At 44.1% G+C, this 18,358-nt stretch overlaps 1 protein-coding gene across 6 annotated transcripts in view; it reads left to right on the plus strand.

The window, feature by feature from the left end:
* Positions 1-18,358, plus strand: part of NAA60 (N-alpha-acetyltransferase 60, NatF catalytic subunit) — an 80,055-nt gene that overhangs the window by 57,582 nt on the left and 4,115 nt on the right. The gene's annotated exons all lie outside the window — the stretch shown is intronic.

Here is an 18,358-nt window from a genome sequence, read left to right on the forward strand (position 1 = left end):
AAGGGCTGGCTCTACGTCGGAAACACTTTCAAAGTCAAGGAGGAGACCACTGTTGATGTCGAGAAAAAGAAAGGTCCAAACAATGAGACCTATTTTAGACCTCAAGATAGCAAACACGTGGATTCACAAGGAAAATTAAAAAAGTTGGCTCTTTACCAAATCTACCCCCAACTTCATCAGGGAGACTAGCTATGTTCAATAGACCTACAAGATGCCCAATTTCACATTCCAATAGCCAAGAAACATCAAAGTCCTGAGGTTCATTGTTGGAAGAGACCATTATCAATACAAGGTTCTTCCTTTTGCCCTCAAGTCTTCCTCATGAACTTTCTCCAAATATATGGCGGCTATAGCAGCCCACCTCATAAAAATTAAAATCTTCGCCTGTCCATACCTGGACGATTGGCTCACCAAGGCATCTTATCATCAGAAAGGATGTCAACTTTATCATCTAACAGTCCTGACTCTATCTAACTACTGGAACAGCACATGAATCACGAAAGATCTATCTCGAATCCTGTTCAATCCCTAACTACCTCAGTGCAGTTCTAGACACAGTACACACGAAAGTATTTCCTTGGGAGGGGAGATGATTGTCTATCCTTCATAAGGGTCGCAGTCTGAAGATAACAACCCATCTAACAATGAAGCAAGTTTCTTCTTTCCTGGATTCAATGGCGTTATGCATCTTCCTGGTCGCAAATGCACACCTCTACATGTGGCCTCTCCAACAATGCCTGGAAGATCAATGGGATCAGCTCTCAGGCAAATGGGAAGACAGACTGATACTAACCACTGATGCGAAACAATCACTCAAATGGTTGTGCGGCTCGGAGAATCTACTCAGAGAAATTAATTTTCACCAAGACGTTCCTACCCATACCATAGTAACAGACACATCCCTAGCAGACTGGGGTTCTCATATTGCCCACCATCAGATACAAAGCGCATGGTCTCAGTACGAACAGTCTTACCACATCAATCTGCTAGAGCTAAGACCAGTTCATCTGGTCCCAAGAAAGACTTTAGCCTTTAGCTGGTTAAGGGCCTAGCGACATACATTCTTGTCATTGAAATTTTCTTTTACTGGCTTATTTTAGTTATCACAGAGAAGATGTTTTGGATACTGAAGTGATTCAACTGTTTGCTAATTTGGAAATGTTTGGGCTACAGCAGAGGGTAGAGGGACCAACACAAATAGCAGGCCATACTTTGGACTTACTTTTCACCAATTCAAAGCAATGGAAATAGATAGCCCTAAGCCTTTTAGTTTGGACTACCACTATTCTATTAGCTTTGAGCTACCTAGGCCGCATACTATGAGCTGACAAAAGAGGGTTAGCACAAGATCGATAAGACCATGAAGGAAGATAAATCTTATGAATTTTCAGTCCACTTTTCAACCGTCAGACATACGTAAATACGATGACATCAGTTGAGCACTGGCTAGTTACCATAACTTCCTAATTAAAGCTTTCGATTTAGTGTCTTCCTCCAAAGCCTGCAATAGAAGACTTACTAAACAACAAGCCCCCGGTACACTGCAGAGTTGAGGAGTGGAAAACTATTTGTAAAAGATTAGAAAGGAGGTGGAGACCAAATCCCCTCTCGAAAGAGGAGCATACAAATTAGCTCTTCTAAAGTGCCAAAGGAAGATCAGGGAGGCACTCAGATACCATATTATATGGAGGATTGAGGAAGCTGGCAACTCTGCAAGAGTACTTTAAAGTGCTGAATAAATTAATGAAGCCAGCAGCCTGCAAGCTAGTAATAATGGCCTCGCAAGGGCTATGAGTTGCTTGCTATTTTGAGAATAATATTTCTAGATTATAGGAGGAATCTCCCAAGAACAGGTGCGAGAAATGCTAGGGAAGGTTAAATCTGGGTCTCCAATAAATCCATAACCCGTTTACATACTCTTCTTTGTTTTTTTTGTTAATTCCTTACATTACAGATTTACCTAATTTATTCTTGGATTCAGCGAAAATGCAAAAGGCTTGAAAGTCGGTACTAGTATCTCCCATTGTAAAGACAAGCTAATTCAGACCCAAATGAGTACATGAACCATTGTCCCATTTTGCTTTTTCCTTTTCTTGGTACGGTTTTGGAGGGATTAGTTAATAAACAGCTCTTCAAATACCTTCATGACAATTGCATGCTGGACCCCTCACACTCTGGTTTCAGAACAGCACAGAGACTCCCCTCTTGGCAGTTATTGATTGCACTAGAACACTGCTAGATGAAGGTACTCTGGTGATGCTGGTATTACTTGAGATGTCAGCTGCCTTCAATACGGTCTCTCATTCCATTCTCATTCAGAGACTGTACGAGATAGGGGTACACATGAAGGCCTTAGCATGGTTTAAAGACTTTCAGACTGACAGAACCCAGGTGATCTCATTCCATCCTTTAAAATCTAGAACAGTCTTTAGTGATAGGTTTTAGAAATTGGGTTTCAGGTTGGCAGAGGTATGAGCCCTGTCAAAGCAGGGACCACAATCCTAGTCTGGGTTAGTCAGTTACACACCCTAAATTAACCTGTGCTCTCCCCCTGTAGCTTGGCCTAAAGCAGTCAGGCTTAACTTAAAAGACAATGTGTAAAGTATTTGTGTAACACTTCAAACTGTAACACAGTGAAAACACCACAAAAAGATACCATACATCTAGTTAGGAAACTAGAGCCCAGTTTATTCAACAAAACCAAGACCATACCGACAAAAATACAATAAGTAGAACCGGAGTTTGAATTTTTACAACATATCTTAAAATGTAGGGCTTAAAAGCATAAAGCACCAACCGGGGCTAGCTGGTCGCACTACACAGGGTAAATTTCAAAAGTTGAGGCCGACAACGATAGAGCACGAGCCGGATACAGGGACCGCCTTGGCCTGCTGAAAACAGTACCTTGGTTTGCGGTTGCGTCGACTTTGAGGAAGGGATCCGATGAGCAAAGGAGGTGATGCGTCTGCGTTGATCCTTGGGATGTTGGTGATGCGTTGACTCCGAGCCTTGCAAAGTCGAAGATGCATCAAGAATACAGGCGATGCTCGGCGCCTTCGATGATGCGATGCACTCGATCCTTGCAACAGGGGTGATGCGTCGATGGAGATGCGCTGTTTCCGAGTGGGGCAACGGCATCTATGCATGGATTTCTGCTGGAGCAGCACTTTATACCTACTTCGACGTCTTTGATGCCACTGAGATTTCTCAACAGGAGGCAAGCACACAAGTCCTTGGAGTCCCTCTGGGTTCAAGTAGTGTAGGCCCTGTCCTTCTTACCCTGGCAAGGATAGCAGCAGACAGGTCATCACAGCAGAAAAGTCGTTCCTCTAGAGCAGCAGTCCAGCAGAGTGGCAGTCCTTCAGCAGCACAGTAGTCCTTCTTCCTAGCCAAGTCTCCACAGGTCCAGAAGAGTACTGAGTTGATAGGGCCAGAGACAGTGGTGTCTGTGAAGTTGAGGAGACTTCAAAGAGGGGCGTTGAAGTGCACAGAGATCCTCCCTTCCTGCCCTGGCTCCAGTAACACTACAGGGGGTTAAGCAGTCCTTTGTGTGGGGACAGGACATAGCCTATTCAGGTGTAAGTGTGAGGTTGTGCCCAGCTCCTCCCTCCCATCCTGCCCAGGATGGCCCATTAGGATGTGGATGGCCTATCAGTCACACCTAAGCTCCCTTTATGTGTGGCTCTATAGAGGGAATGCACAAGGGCCAGCTGTCACCCACCCCAACATGTATTTGAGACAGGCAGCAGGCACACAGGGCTAAGAACAGAAAAATTCCATCTTTCTAAAAGTGCCATTTTCTTTAAATTGTACTTTATCATTTTTTTTTTTAGCCTTAATGAAAAAGACTTTATTGGGTCACAAAACATACAGTCAATCCCCTTCCCCATTACTCCGCCCTCCAGCCAATTCAGAGCGTAGAGCAGTGACCAGTCCACCAAACTGATCACAACTGTACAGCATTCACCCCATCAACAGCTATGCTACGAGGTAAGCCATCCACAGGATTAATCCACAGCGAGTGTGCGATATAAACAATATGCCCCCGCCCCATCCCCCAGCAACCCCCCAACATATCCCCCCACCCTAATCACCCACCCAAGCATGTCGCCAGTATCTATCATAATTACATGTGTATCAAAGCCTCCCCTGCCACTTGTCGGATCCGCCTCCCACATACCACAGCAGAAATTGCCTCACGAGCATAGGGGGAAGCCTGTTACAGGGTTCTCAAGGGGCCGGGGTCTCATCATCCTCCACCGGATCCCCCCCGTCCCCCACAGCCGAGCGCTTGAACAATTCCAGGAGTGCCAACCATGCCCGGGCCCATTCTTGCGATCTCTCATTTCCACTACGTCTAGCCAGACATAATCTATAAGTCCCCTCACTTCCCGCCCATTTCTCCATTTCCCTAGTCCAACGCAAGAAACTAGGTCCCTGCCTCGCCTTCCAATGGGAAGTAATCTCCCGCTTGGCCAGGACCAGCCCCAGGTCAATAAACCTACTGGTGACCTTAGTCTTTGCAGTGTGCGGAAACCCATGCAGTAAGCAGACCCCCGGGCCCACCTCCAAATCCCTCTCTGTCACCGTCAGGAGTACCGTCGCTACTTCCTGCCAAAATCCTGACACCTGTGAACAGTCCCAGAACATGTGAAGAAAAGTCGCCCCAACATGGCCACATCGGGGGCAAGCATCCGGTTCCCCAAAGTACTCAGCTATTTTGCTAGGTGTAAGATATGCCCTATGGAAAACATAAAACTGAATGAGCTGGAAACGTGCATTTCGTGTACACTTCCAAGGGCGCTCCGTGATTTCTTCCCAGTTTTTCTCCGCAATAGGCGCCCCCAGGTCCGCCTCCCACTTGACGCGCAGCGCAGCCAGGGGTTGCGGCATATCCCCAGTAATCCGCCTGTAGAGACAAGTCACCGCCTTAAAGGTACCCGCCGCCATCCCGCCCCGTCACTATCACATACCTGCCTTCCGGGTCAATCACTTGTCCAGTGGTTTGAAACTGCACCCCTGCCCGCACCCAGATCAACACGCCCCTGGCATAGGCTGAATACGTGGTATAGAACACCTGCCCCCACCATCTCCGCTGCAGTGCCAACCCCTCTTGCTTGTTCAAGTGCGTTTCCTGCAGTAGTGCTATCTGCACTCCTCGCCGACGAAGGTAAGCATGGATCTTATGGCGGCGAGACATGCTGTGCATCCCCCTAATGTTCCAAGATATACATTTAATACCTACGGCGGAATCCATGACATGGTAGTGTTAGCCCCATACGTCCAACTCCCCTCTGCGACATGCTTGGTCCCACCCTCCCCGTCCCCAACCTCCCAACTCCCCCAACTCCCGTACCCCAGGATAGGTTCCCCAAAACTAGTCCCCATCCAAACTAAGAAAACCAACAACCTTGGCAGCTTGGAAAGTTCTACTTTATCATTAAAGAGTATTTATCATTACAATTCCAAAGGTACTAAACATGAACGTTCCACCTCCTTCTATTTGGAAATTATACTTATTCAATGTATCCAGAAATCCCCAGTGTTAACCTATGGGAGAGGTAGGCCTCATAGTAGTGAAAAACGAATTTGGTAGTTTTTCACCACCAGGACATGTAAAATTTAAAAGTACATGTCCTAGGTTTAAATTATTTAACAACCTGTTCTATGGACTTACCTTGGGGGCAATTTATATGAAATTAAAGCACAGTTTAAGGCTTGACAAGGGGTTTTAAATGTTAAGTCAACATGGCAGTGTAAACTGAGCACACAGGCTCTTCAGTGGCAGGCCTGAAACATGTTTTGAGGGCTACTTTGGTGGGTGGCACAATTAGTGCTGCAGGCCCACTAGCAGCATTTCATTTACCGGCCCTGGGCACATATAGAGCACATTGCTAGTGACTTACAAGTACATTAATTATGCTGATTGTAGATGAGTCAATTAAACCAGGTTTAGGGGCAAATCGCATGCAGTTTAACTCTGGTTAGCAGTACTAAAGTGCCCAGGGTCCTAAACCCAACACAAACAGATCAGCAAAATTGGAGGCACACAGACATAACGTTTGGTCGCAGACCACCTTAAGCCTGACAGGTTTAAAAGTAAGGAGGTTCCTCAGGGCTCTTCCCTGAGACTTACCCTTTTCAATATTTATGAGATCTCATCTGGGCAAGATCCAGAGACCCCCTAAGTACAATTCATCAATTGTATGAGAAAAGTGGCGACCTGGATTATTCCTAGTTGTTTACAACACATTGGGAGGAAGGACGAAATCCTCCTGTTCCGTAAAGCTCAGGAACTTTGGTCAGAAGTCTGGTGGTCTAAAGAACTCGGTCCAGCACCCTCCCCCAAGGGTGTGGTAAAAATCCTGGCTTTTTTGTGGATGATAGGCTATCAATGAAGGAACAGGTAACCTCCTATATGTAGTACCTGTTTCAGCACCGTGTGACTGCTTAAAAGCGTGTTCCCTTTGCTTAGTATGAGTTCCAGGAAAATGCTAGTCCTGGGCCTCATTATGCGTTGTCTGGACTATGGGAATGTCTCTTATGTTAGCAGCCAATGAGACTCTCCTTTCCAAATTACAGGTGGTACAAAACACCGCTGTCCGACTGGTCTGGAAACTTTCGTCTGGGTCCCACTCTGTACTTGCCTTAAGAGCACCACAGTGACTGCCAGTAAGAAAGTGTAATCTGTTCAAGCTCTTGAAAGCCCCCCTGAATCTGCGACTTATCCGAATGAACATGTACAGTGGTGGTTCTTTTTCCTATTTAGCTCTTCATCACTGGACTAGTTTTACTTTTTATATGTGCTCCGGCCTCGATTTTGGAAGGTTTAAAAATACTGTTAAAAATGTGGCTTTTCTGAATATCTTAAACTGCTTTTCTAGATCCACTATACTAACTACAGGACACTCCTTCTGGTGTGAGTTGTCGCGCTTTGTAAGCTCACTTACATAAGTTGCCTTGAAGGCTTTTCTGCCATCATTCAAGACCAACTCTCTCCTTGTTCAAAAAGGCAATACAACAACCATGCTTTATCTAAACAAACAGGAAGGAACGAGATCCAGACCTCTGTTCCTGGAAGTACGAACAATCTGGAAATGGCTTTTACCCAGGACTCTCAAAATTACATTTGTCCACCACCCGGGAACCCAGAATGCTCAAGCAGACACTCTAAGCAAAATCATTCAAGAAAATCACAAATGAGTACTAAACAACGCTGTACTTCACACCATCTTTTTCAATTGGGGTTTTCCCAAAATAGATCTTTTTACAGATGAAGAAAAGAAGAAATGCTCAAGCTTCGGATTCTACCAACCAGGCACACTGGGGAATGCCCTATGGATCAACTGATGAGGCAGATTTCTTTACGTCTTTCCTCCGATTCCCCTACGGCCAGCAGTGATCACCAAGTTCTCACACTCTAGGCCAGAACAAGTCTTGTTGCCCCAACAGTGGTGGTTCATGGATCTTCTTCCCCTCTCAGATTGTCCACACGGAGGCTGCCATGCAGAACGGATCTTCTTCAGAAGTATGGAGCCAGATTCAACATCCCAACCTTCACTCGTTAAACTTGACTGCATATCTCCTGAACTTCTACAATAAGGGGCCAGATGTATCAACGCATTTTGCAAACGCAAAGGGTCCGATTCGCAGAATCGGCCCGTTTGCGATCTCCAAAATGCTTTTTGACATGTATCAGGCAATAAGAATTTGCAATATGGGTAATCGCAATTATTTGCAATTACCTACATTGCAAATGCAGTTGGGGAATCACAATTTGCGATTCCCTAAATGCTATTCTTGTAGCCTTCGCAAATTGCGATATCTCTTTATGGAATAGCAATTTACCACCAACTTCAAGTTGGTGGTAAGTTGCGATTTTCTGTTAAAATGCCCTGTTTTGCATTTTTTTAAGTGCCATGTGGCGCACATACATGTCCCTAGGGCATGTATGTGCGTCACATGTGCACACATGCATATTTCAGGGGTGCAACAGGGTGTCCTTTTGGAACTCTTGCACCCTTGAAATTGCATGCTCAATTTGAGAGTACCTAATGGGTACTCGCAAATTGCGCATGCAATTCCCAATCATTCCCATGGGCCTCTTGGCCCATAGAAATGAATGGGAAGCCATTACTTATTTGCGACTCACAATTTGCTAGTCGCAAATAAGGAATGCGTAGGAATTGCTATTTGAAATGCGAATCCTACATACATTGCATTTTGCGAGTCCTTAATTTCGAATTGCTAATAATCGCTATTAAGGACTCACACGATGCAAGGTTGATACATCTGGCACAAGGTCACCTAAATCTCCCTCAAGAATGCGTCGAAGTTCTGAGAGAAGCCAAAAGACCATCCACTGGATCTTCAAGAAAATCAAAGCAACTCTTTGTCAACTATGGTCCTATGTAGACAGGATATGCCACTTCTAAACAATCATTCTCTAGATGAATTGTTTCCTGCATAATCCTTTATCAAAAAGCAAACACACCCCTATCTAGTAGATCTAAAGCCCACTCTACCAGAGGTAAATATCTATTGCTGCTTTACTTAGGAACATCTTCACTGCTGACCTTTGCAAGGCTGCAACTTGGACATAGGTTCACAGCTTTACAAGACACTTTTGTCTTGATTCGGCACTATGGCTGATGCCCAAGTGGGGCAAGCATCTCTAAAGTTTTTTTTTTGTCTAATTATACTATTCTTCATGTTTATCTCTTCCTTCGTGGGATTTTGGGGGGATGCACCTGTTAATCTATCCATGCATATGATTATATGTGGCGATCCCCTGAGAGAGGAGGAGTAGCTCTTACCTGTAATCCTAGTTCTCTCTCATAATAGTTTTTATTCTAAAAGTAATCATTTGTCTCTTCATGACATTCCTTTTTCTCTCTTTCATGGAATTCCTGCTGGCAGTTAGGTTTTCTTTTATATTAGTTTCTGTTTTTACCTAGTTTGCCTAAGATTGCCCAGCTTTCTCTAATGTTTATAAGAAAGTGGAAAGCAACAAGATGTCGCCCACTTATATTGTTTATTCTCTTTCTGCGACATGACCGAGTTTCTGAAGTAAAGATTAACAACTGTTTTCTAGGTGGGTTGCGTGTCTTGAATATTGTCAGTCTCCATACTAATTTGTGGTTCAGCACTTCAAATTTGGCTAGATGCTGCACCTATCAGTGTCCTCTTCCCCGCATAATGTACTTTTGATTCACCCTCCCCTGTTCAATGGCCTGTTTTGTTGTCATGGCTCAGTTTTTACAAACCGGGTTGGTAATACCTTAATAGGCCCAATTGGAGCTACTTGGAGGCAATTGTTTGAGGTAGTGAACGGCTTTCGACATCCAGTATGAATTCAGTGTTGAAATAGTGCTTAGCGTTGATGTGCTATATCATTTTGAAGGTACATTATTTCTAGAAAGTGCTCTACATTGAGGAAGCTCTTCAACCTTGAGAAAAAGCTCTATCTCTTAACTGGGCTCAAAATGATCTAGATATTTAGAGAGATATGTCTTAATAAATCACATTAATAGAAATTCTTTTGACATTGTCAGAGATGGATCCTGAGTTCCCCATCTTAACAAGCGTTTGCCACGCATTTGCTGTTATATCCAGAATATTTGTTTTAAGTATGTGCCGTACCTCAGTGAATGAGTCTGTGTCCTAGCTAGGCTTTGAGTGTTCTAAAAGATAGCATCTAGCACTCTGGGTTTTAGCTTAGCAGGAGCATGTTGACCCCAACAAAAACATACTTTTGGGTCACATTCATTACCTAAGTGTGTAGTTTATAGGTAAACTGTAACCGTCCATGGAGAGGTGTGACTGACTATGACTGTTTTGTAGCATCATATCTCTGTAGTTAACAAAGTCTGATGTTTCCATACATGATGCAGTTGTGCTGTCCTAATAGAAAGTGCACTCTCTTGCTTCCTCTTTATGGACACAATAAAGATAGCCATATTTGGGGTGCAGTGGGGGCCTTCTATGTCTTGGTCCATGATACCTCCGTATGCCACAGATATACTTTCTGTAAGGTACCTATGGATCTTGATGCATTTAGGAACGATTTGCTAGATAAGGGAGATCATGTGATGTTGTGGCTCAGCTGCACTCCAGAGCATTCAGAGACTTGGTTTGTAACTCTGGATCACAAGAGCACAGCCGAAATTTCAAAGTCAAAATCCTCAGAATCCAAGTAATTCTTAATAGGGTGGACCTAAAGTGATCTGCATATAAACCAAGTCTGCTTTAATTGAACAGACTAAGAAATCTTCTATTTCAAGAGCCCCGTTGTGCACTTGGTAGATTCTTATGAGAAGGTGATTCATGTGTGGGCATATATTCTGGTAAGCCTCTCTCAAGCTTCTGCACTAACCAAACGAGAAGAAACCTCCTGAACCATGTATCACAAGAAAACCAGTTTTTAAAAAAAGACTCTCGCCCATATATCTTTATGTGGCGTGCTCTATCATCGAGTCCACCCCTATTTTGATGGTTATACCAGGTAGGCTCTTCGTCACTTTTGGGAGGAAGCTCTTTGGTGTTTTTGGTAATCCCACGCATTGGGACAGAAAATGATACATTTATAGGGTTAAAAAGCCTTTAGGGATTCCCAAGTGCTCATATGCTATTTTATTCACTGGAACCTTTTCGCTGATTAAAAACACAGAAAGGACTTGTCTGGAAAACAATTATTCTACTGTCTCTATTTAGTCAACATGTTTCAGCTGGTTTTAAAATGCCACACTGGCTACCCAGCTTTCATCAGGATAAGTGTAGCTGCCAGTAAGAAAGCATAATCTGTTCAAACATACAGAGACTTGTTTTGTAGCTAAGAAATTTCAGCTGTGCTCATGTGATCCAAAGTCAAAATCCTCAGAATTCAAGTAATTCTGAATAAGGTGAACCTAAAGTGATCTGCATATACACCAAGTTAGCTTTAATCACAGAGACGCCAAAGCCTGGAACGTCCTCTCTCTCCACCTCCACATCGCACCCTTTCTGACCCACTTCAGAAAGACGCTCTAGACCTGGATGTTCGACTGATACCTGCAGCACAGCACCTGCATACCCTCTTGGGTGATAAGCCGCGCTATAGATATACAAATTGATTGATTGACTATTTATCCATGGTGCCACCTTTAAAGTAAAAGTTTCTAGAGGGTTTCACTCCCAAAGGTGTTTGAAATTTCCTGCCCCTTCTGGGGGCATTAAAGAGTAGTGTGAAACCCTTTGTTAGTGTGTTGAGGCAAATTCTTTGTGATGTGCAAGTGTGGTAGTTCACAGCTCCTCCCCAATCAAGTCTGAGATGGCTCATCTGCCATCACTTATTGCCCCTTTGTCTCACTGTCTGGGAGCAATACACAAAGACCAATTGCCAGATATATCCCGTCATGTGAACCAGCATAGAGGGTGCAGGCAACAAATGGTCGGAACAGGAAAATGTCAAGTTTGTAAAAGTGGCATTTTCAGAATTGTGACTTAAATTCCAAATTTACCATTAAATAGCATTTCAAATTGCAAATCTTAAGACACCAAACTGTCAATTGAAAGTTATCACTTATGAAATATAATAAGGTAACCCAATGTTATCCTATCTGAGAGGTAGGCCTTGCAGGAGTGAAAAACGAATGTGAGTTTTTCACTACCAGGACATGTAAAACTTAAAAGTACATGTCCAGCTTTTTAAATACACTGCACCCTGCCCTATGAGTTGTTTAGGGCCTACCTTAGGCGGGACTTATATCTATTAACAAAGAAGGGTAGGCCTAGCAAAAGGTTTATTTTGCCAAGTTGAAATGTCAGTTTACAACAGCATTCATAAGCTGCAATGGTAGCCCTGAGACCTGTTTAAAGGGCTACATTAGTCGGTGGCACAATGGGTGCTGCAGGCCCATTAGCAGAATTTAGTTTACAGGCCCTGGGTACATTTAGTACCACTTTACTAGGGACTTAAAAAACTAAATTAAATGTGCCAATTGGGTGTAAGCCAATTTCACCATGTTTAACCCCTTGCATGCCCGCCCCTTTCCCCGCCCAGTGCCGCGCTTTGTATTAGCGGGCGGAGTTCATGACGAGCTGGACTCGTCATGGGCACAGCGCCACCGCAGCCCATGACGAGTCCAGCTCGTCATGGGCACTGAAGGGGTTAAGGGAGAGAGCACCAGCACTTTGTCACTGGTTAGCAGTGGTAAAGTGTTAAGAGTCCTACAAGCCAACAAGAACTGGTTCAGAAAACAGGTGGGTGAAGGCAAAATGTTTGGGGATAGCCATGCCGAGTGGTGGGACAAGTCCAACATGACCGCGTTACAGCCAAAAGCTGTTGTGGACTAATCAATCCCTTGCTGGGCTTTCCTGATTAGGCAGTAGAACATGGATAAAGGCCCTGTTAGGCAGGGGTACATGCCAGTTTCGTGCCTCTTTGAACTCAGTTGGACCCCTCTGTCTATACTCTCCTGAGCCTCTGGACTGAACCTTGGGGAATCCTTCTTACTTATGGACTCCATCTCTGAAGCACCTATGCATAACTTGTTCACAGATGCATCCAAGTAGGCAGACAGTACCACCATGGCAATCAAAGTGATGAGGTCCATTCTGCCCCTTGGATCAGACTTCTGTCCCCAACCCAAAAAAGACTCTGCCCTTAAGGACTGCAACCAACAGTAGCCACTGACAGCTGTCAGTGTCAGGAGCCAGACCCCAGGCAATCCACTGCCAGCTGGAAATCCGAAGCTGGGACATTGGGTAGACCTCTGTTCCATCCTTGGGGCTGGCACTGAGTTCCCTATGGGCTCCTGATGGTTCTCTGACCTCTGAGGTTTCTGAGTAGGGGGTGGAGGGACAACAGGCCCGGATGTTAGGCACCCTACTTCCACTCTACCTTACCAGTCCCGGGCTGGTATCCTGAGACGGTCTTTAGCCCAGTGTCTGTAACATTAGGCTGAGCAGGGGGTGGGGCGGGTCCTTCCACCCACCTTCCCTCCATCTGGGCTTCCTTACCCTCTGTTTGGTAGCGATACCTCCAAAAAAAGGAGTTCTCAGGGAGCCCTAGGTGGCTGCCCCTTCCAGGTCGCTGAAAACTGGTGGTAAAGTAGTACCTAGAATGTGGTCTTTGGGCATCTGGGGGCTACCTACTCCTGTGGAGCCTCCACCATTAGATGGTACCCTTTGGTACATATCAGGCCCCCTCACTTGGGCTCCAGTTGGGAGCAAACAAAGCACTGGGGTTGGTAATGGGTTTCCCTGGGCAACCATCCACCTGAAAATCCTCCCCTATTCTTAGAAGGGGAATGGGAACCTTTTTCCCCACACTGCTCTGTGACCCGTCTGGGTCACTCTGTACCCCTCCTCACTCTGTTGGGGGGAGAACCTATGCCATCCTCTTCAGGATCACTTCTAGGTACCTTCTCAGACACTCCAGTACTAACTCAGAGGTGTGCTCCTTTGCAAGCTCCCTGGAATCTGTGAGCTTACAGTCAACCAGGTGTTGGTACAACTCTGAAAAACAGTTACTGGGCAAGTGCACTCTCAGAATTAGATGATATAGCCTTTCATAACAACTCAATTGGCTGCCTTCACCCAACCATTCAGCGCCTTATAGAGAAGTCCAGAATATCTGCCAAAGACTGGTCAGTCAGCCAGTGACTGTCCCTAAACCTTAAATGGTATCTCTGTGTGGTGAGGCTAAAGTTAGTGATAAGGGCTGCTTTCACGGGGGTGTAGGACAACTGGTCAATCCTAAAGCCAACAGGGTATCACTTCCTACAGCTGGCATGTGCTCCAAAGATTAGCCCCCCAAAAACTCGGGGACCCTATATATTCTAAGGGCTACCTCACAGGCTGTGAACCACCTATCCGTATTATCACCATCTCAAAGCTGGGCACCGTGTCTCTGGGTATGTGGAGTCCTTAATCTCCGTTGAACACTGTGCAGTTTCTGCAGCCATTACTGCTGGACTCTGAGGATTATTTGAGCTTTAGGTCCAGGTCCTTTAGACTCAGTTCATGAGACCACATCATCCTCTTTTCTGCAAAGGTCCTTTCTTCTTCCGCCTTCTCCTTAGCTAACGTTCTTTCTTCCTTCGCTTTTCTCTCTTCTACAGCCAGCCCGGCTAACTGCAACTTCTGTTCCATCTCAGCCTGCCTGTCCTTCGACTCTTCATTAGACTAGATGTGGGGTTACACTGGTTCCTGCATTAGATCCATCAGGGGGCTCCATTTCTGTGGGCCCTCATCTGGAGCCATTGCCAAGTCATTTCTTGCCTCCTCATCCTTCTCAGAGACATTACGGTCCTGGTCGACTGTTGAAGCCTTCCACCAGCGTGCTACCTCAAAAGCATACAGGGCAACCCAATGGCCCTGCTTAGTGGTCCCCTTTTATACGGCCAGCCCCCTCCTTGCGGAACTTCTGCATCTCAGCCTTGCTAAAGTCATCAGTGTGGATCAGCTTCCTCATATCGTCGTCTGATAGGCAGTTTGGATTCATTTCCATTCTGGCAAAGTATCACAGGTGCAACAACAAAAGAATCCGAAGTGTATGAAGGTGAGGTAGGAATTACATTTTGAAAAATTACCAATTTGAGAGGAGAAAAAAGGAGAATTAAAAAAGTTGTTGAATCTGGTATCAAATTATTTAACTGGGATTTTAGTGTTACACAAATTCACTGTATGGCACCACACAAACACAAGTACTGAATCTCACTGCTTAACACCAATGTAGGAAATGAGGTTACTAGTTGAGGGGGTGTCAAATCCTACTCAAGCAGCACCCACAATTCTTGTCAGGGTGAAGTAGCACGCAAACCCCACATCAACCTGTGCTTAACCTTCTGGTAGCTTGGCACAAAGCAGACCGCCCTAACTTACAGGCAATGTGTAAAGTATTTTTGCAACACTTCAAACAGTAGTAAGATCACAACAAAAGAACAATCCCACACCAATTTTTAAACATAGAGTAACATTTAATAAACTATTTGAGACCAAAACAACAAAAATCCAATTAGTAAAACTGGAGATAATCAATTTAAATTGTTTTAGGTAAAAATAGTACTTAAAAACACAAAGCCCCAAGTGTGGTCATCTGGTTGTGCCGGACCAGAACAAAGTCACAATTTCAGGCTGACTGTGATGGAGCACAGGCCGGCTACAGGGACCCAGTTGAGTCTGAAGGATAGTAACTCATGTCTCTGGTACACGGTATCTGTGTGGAGTTGCTTTGCCAGGTTTCGTGACGGCTAGCGTTGGTCCCAAGGAGCTGCGAGGGCTGCGATGTGAGGTCCTGTGTTGAGTTGCGTTGTGCTGCGCCAGTCCGGTGAGGAGCTGCGAGGGCTGCAATGTGAGATGCTGCGTTGGGTTATGCTTCGTTAGCTCCTGTGAAGCTGTGCGGTGAGGCTTTGCATCAAGTTGCGTCTGTTCCAATGGGGCTGGGAGGCAAGACTTTGCGTTACTCTGTATCGATACTGTTGAGGCTGGCTTCTGTACAGTGTGCCTCTGTGTCGCTCTGCGTCTATTCTGCTGATGCTTGTAGCTGTGTGGCAAGGATTTGCGCCGGATTTGGTGGAGACCACAGCTAGGCTGGCAAGGCACCTCTATCCACACTCCCAAAGGTCCATGACTGGAGGGGAAACCCTTCAAGGATAGGACTCTCAGGAGGCAGACTCCAGGTGCTGGGTTCAAGCGAAGTGGAGCCTTTTATGTCCCTAAGACTCCGATTAGGTGTCAAGCCAGCTAGCCCATGGAGTCACTCTTGTGGTCCTTCGTTAAAGGTGCAGGTCCAGTCCTCTCTAAGGCAGTAGGGCAGAAGGATGGCAGGGCAGCAGTTTTTCTTGAAACAGAGTAGCACATCAGTCCTTCTTAGTCTTCCACAGGCCTCAGTGCACAAAAGACCAGTGTGTGAACCCTTTGAGAGTGTACTGAGGCAGAATCTTTTTGATGTGCAGGTGTAGTAGGTTACAGCTCTGCCCCCTCCATCAAGTCAAAGATGGCCCATCCTGCCAACACCTATTCCGGCTTTGCCTTACTGTCTAGAATCAATATACAAGCACCAATTGCCAGCCACACCTAGTCATGTGATACAGGATGCAAGTACCAAATGGTTGGGACAAGAATATGCCAACTTTGTAAAAGTGGCTTTTCAGAATTGTGACTTTAAATCCGACGTTACCATTAAAGAGGTTTTTAAATCAAAATTCTTTAGGTACCAACCTAGATATTCCTACCCTTTCCCACGTGAAAGTTATCACTTATTAAATGTAATACTGTAACCCAATGTTATCCTATGGGAGAGATAGGATTTGCGGTAGTGAAGAATGAATGCAATAGTTTTTCACAACTAGGACATGTAAAATGCAAAAGTACATGTTCAACTATCTCATTACACTGCACCCTGCCCTATGGGCTGCTTAGGGCCTAGCCTAGGTGTGACTTGTATGTTTTAAAAAGGAAGGTTCAGCCTGGAGAAAGGTTTCTTTTGTCATATCAAAATGGTAACTTACAACTGCACACACATGCTGCAATGACAGGCTTGAGACCTGTTTAAAGGGCTACTTAAGTGGGTGACATAGTGAGTGCTGCATGCACACTATTAGCATTTAATGTACAGGCCTTGGTACATGTAGTACCACTTTCCCAGGGTCCTACAAGTAAATTAAATGTGCCAGTTGGGTCAAAGCCAATGTCGCCATTTTTAAGGGAGGGAGCACAAGCACTTTATCATTGGTTATCAGTGGTAAAGTGCTCCGAGTCCTAAAAGCTAACAAAAACAGGTTCAGAAAACAGGAGGGTGTAGTCAAAAAGTTTGGGAATTACCAGACAGAGCGTCAAGTCCAGCACTGTTCCCACTCCAGCGTAAGCAACAGTAGGGAACTTTGGAGGGGTCAAATTTATCCTTCTCACTCCAACATAAGCAACAATAGGGAAAGTGTTGGGCTTTGGATGGGTCAGAATTACTACTCTCACTCCAGTATAAGCAACAGAAGGTAAAATGTTAAACTTTAGAAATCTGAGTTTGAATTTTCCCTGTTCTAAATGAAAACAAAATAAATTACGTATATATAAAATAAATAAACATGAAATATATCATTCTAAACAAATAAAAAAAATTGTATATAATTTATATTAATAGTTAAACACTAAACACGCCTTTAACACATAAAAGTATGCATATAATTATATTAAACAATTAAAACATTAATTCAATTAATAACAGAAAAAATAGCAATGCACTTTATTGTAAAAAGTAATAACTCCATTAAATTATAATACAAAAAACTTGATCATAATATACTTATTCACCAATAATTAAAAACAACGAATTATTAGTAATTATCTAATTAACCAATTAGCAAAACAATTACCATATTTGGCAAGTAACTAATTGATACAAGTACATAATTAATAAATTAAATCATATAAAAATTAATCTTATAAGCCATTAAAAATATATTTTAACCCCTTCAGTGCCCGCCCCTTTCCCCGCCCTGTGCCGGCCGTTGCATTAGCGGGCGGGGTCTATGACGAGCTGGACTCGTCATGGGCACAGCGCAACCGCGGCCCATGACGAGTCCAGCTCGTCATGGGCACTGAAGGGGTTAAAGAACTTCCCATCCCCCTTCAAACCCCACAAAATTGACATAAAATAAACAAAATCTATTATTAAATTTAAAAACCACAACAAAATTAAGCATACTTAAACATTAAAATAATTAATACATTTAAAAACTAATAAAAGTAAAATAACTAAAAAACAATATTGTATACAACTTTAACACTAAAAACAATATTCTCACCTCTTATCTTCTGTACCAAGATATTTTTAGCACAATGTATGTGTCTTGCGATATTTTGGAAATAATCTTTTGTTTGAATACCTATACAGTGAATATTAAATCCTATAGAGCATAGACATAGATATAGGCCAGGAGTACATTGGAATTAGTTTAAACATTATCCCTATAAAGTGGGGGACCATGCAGACACTTATCTTCCTCACTTCTAGATAACTAGGTTATACTAAGGAGACACAGCCACTGTTGATACACTGTGTGGTCTCGTGCTGCTCTGGCTACTTAAATGTCAGTAGTGAACAGAAAGTTATGCACACAATTTACACTGCTATATAAATATGTAAACCAAAACAGGCTCATGCTCTTGTCTGAAAGAAATAGGCTTCACAGTTGTACACCAAGTCATGCCTTCGCTTATGTTCATGTAAAGAAGGTTACACAAATGAATATAAGCTAGCTAATACCCCAGAAGATAGACCATTCGGTCTGCCCTTTGCACAATGAGTCTTTCAAACTCATTGAAGGGGGTAGGTAATGGAAGCTTGTAACTTTAGATGCTCTAAGTTGGGACAGTG

The sequence above is a fragment of the Triturus cristatus genome, chromosome 10 (genome assembly GCF_964204655.1).
Source record: "Triturus cristatus chromosome 10, aTriCri1.1, whole genome shotgun sequence".
In the NCBI taxonomy this organism is placed as follows: Eukaryota; Metazoa; Chordata; class Amphibia; order Caudata; family Salamandridae; genus Triturus; species Triturus cristatus.